Source organism: Desmodus rotundus, unplaced genomic scaffold (genome assembly GCF_022682495.2).
Source record: "Desmodus rotundus isolate HL8 unplaced genomic scaffold, HLdesRot8A.1 manual_scaffold_16, whole genome shotgun sequence".
Lineage (NCBI taxonomy): Eukaryota > Metazoa > Chordata > Mammalia > Chiroptera > Phyllostomidae > Desmodus > Desmodus rotundus.
This window is the reverse complement of record NW_026527214.1, coordinates 729,743-731,901: the sequence shown is the minus strand read 5'-3', so window position 1 is coordinate 731,901 and position 2,159 is coordinate 729,743.

Here is a 2,159-nt window from a genome sequence, read left to right as displayed (position 1 = left end):
TAAAGACGAGTAACTGAAATCCTTCAAACCAAATAGTGAGATAAATATCTTTTCATGTAATAATATTGAATTTAGTAGCGATAAAAGTGAATATAACCAATTATGCAACACCATAATCCCAGAGTTAACATTATGTGTTGTAAATTTTATTCAGAGAAAATGCTCCCTCTCCACTTTACCCCTTACCGCTGCGAGAACCTATTTCCCTGCTATGATGTTGACCTTGGCTATGTGACGTTCTCAATGATTGGCAAGAGGAGGACGTGATGTGTAAACGTCCAAGAAACGCTAATTACGGTCACTCCTCATTAACTTGGGACAGCTGCCTACACAAGAAATGTTCTATTGAATGGATACACATTCATTCTTGCCTTCCCTCAGAGGAAACACCTCATTCAATCCAAAGTTCTACCTTCCACCAAAATTCAAGCCAAGACAAGATGAGGAGACTCGACAAAAATCATACTTAAACTGAAGACTCAGAAGTGAGAGATATGTGTTTGCTTTAATCCATGAGATTTATGCTTTGCTTCTTCTTGAGACGAAACCTAACTAAAGTGTTTTGTTTACAAAACATGCTGCATGGCTCCATTTTCAATACCTTTTGTGGGAGTAATAAGCAAACTGATGCAGACAATTAATGCTTCAGTAGGTGGCATAGTTTTCCTTTTTGGCCGACAATAAGGGGAAGCAACTACAAAGCTGCTGTTGACACTTCTCACGTGGCTTAACTGTACTGGTTGTGGTCCCTTGGCTTCCCTACAGGTCTCAAGATGGCTGTTCTAACCCACATACAGCATCAGCATTCCATGCTGTCGAATGGGAGTCAAGAAAGTGGTGGCACCTTGGCTTTCCTTTTTAACGGATAAAGAAACAGTTTTTCCAAAGGTGACCCTGGCAGACTGCGTTCTGTACCCTGAGTTGCAGACCGGGATCACATGGCCCCTCACATCTATAATGCAGACCATGAAAGGGAGAAACACTTGGCCCTGATTGGGATAGATAAAATGCAACTCGGTGCTGAAGACTTTTAAAGTGCTTTCCCCACGAAAAACATGCCTTCTGACAGCAATAAAGAAGGGAAGTGGTGATGGTGAATATTGAAGGGGCAAGTAACAATGATTTCCCTTGTTAGAATTAGTTCTTATATCCTTTAATTCTTCCTCTCCCAATCTACTGTCAAGCCAGAGTAGGGAAATGTGTGTGCATAACACAATATATGTAAAACATATGTTTCACCGACTTAAAAAATGTCCTTGATGAAGAATACGACCTCAACAGATGTTATGCCGTTAATTGAAACTGGGTAAGCACTGAAATTATTTGAAGGAAAGAAAGCATGATGTCAAGGTGAAGTCATGTTCACTCCAAGTTCATATTTAGAAGGCAGTCATGCTAAGGCACGGCGAAAGAGAATACAACTTGGTTGGTGTGGCAGGTTTAGTGATGCAGAATGTAGCACGAGATCGCATTAAAATGCAGCACAGGTACAGAGCCTGAGAGAGTTTAGGAGCCTTGCGATGTGTGGCGCACATTCTACTGCGAGATCCGTGGCTGAATATGACAAGGAAACCTTCAGATGTCCCAGGAAGGTTAAGACACCAGTGAACAAACCGTGTCAGGGGAAAGTATTTAGTGTCTGTGAGGTAAGAGTCTGTCTGTGTCGCTTTCACACTTGGAAAAATGATGTGAACCATGGCCTTCGCATGCTGCGTTAAATCCAGAATAGTATCACGCATCTAGCTTCTGCATACTAGCATAACTTTTTCCTTTGCGTGACAGTATTTTGCTCTGTAAGGGTAAGCGCGTCACCTTGTCTCCACCCTGCAGTCCTTTCTTGGTTTAGTTCAAATGCCCTTCCATAAAACTAGTCTGTAGATATTTTTCTTCCTTTCTGGAACTGCTGGTTTCCTCTGTACTTGGGATGTAATGAAGGATGTTTACAACTATCTTCTGACTTTTAACAACTCCCCCCTTCTTGTATTTTTTTAGACACACTCACGTCATTACTTAAAATGGAAGACATAGCTTCGACTACCTTTGGTGGTTCTTTCCTGCTAGATGAATTGGACATATTTAAAATTCCGTCAGTTTGGCCTTAATTACTTCTGCTTCATGAAATTGTAAAAGGGCATGCGGTTACCTCTAAAAACCGGAGA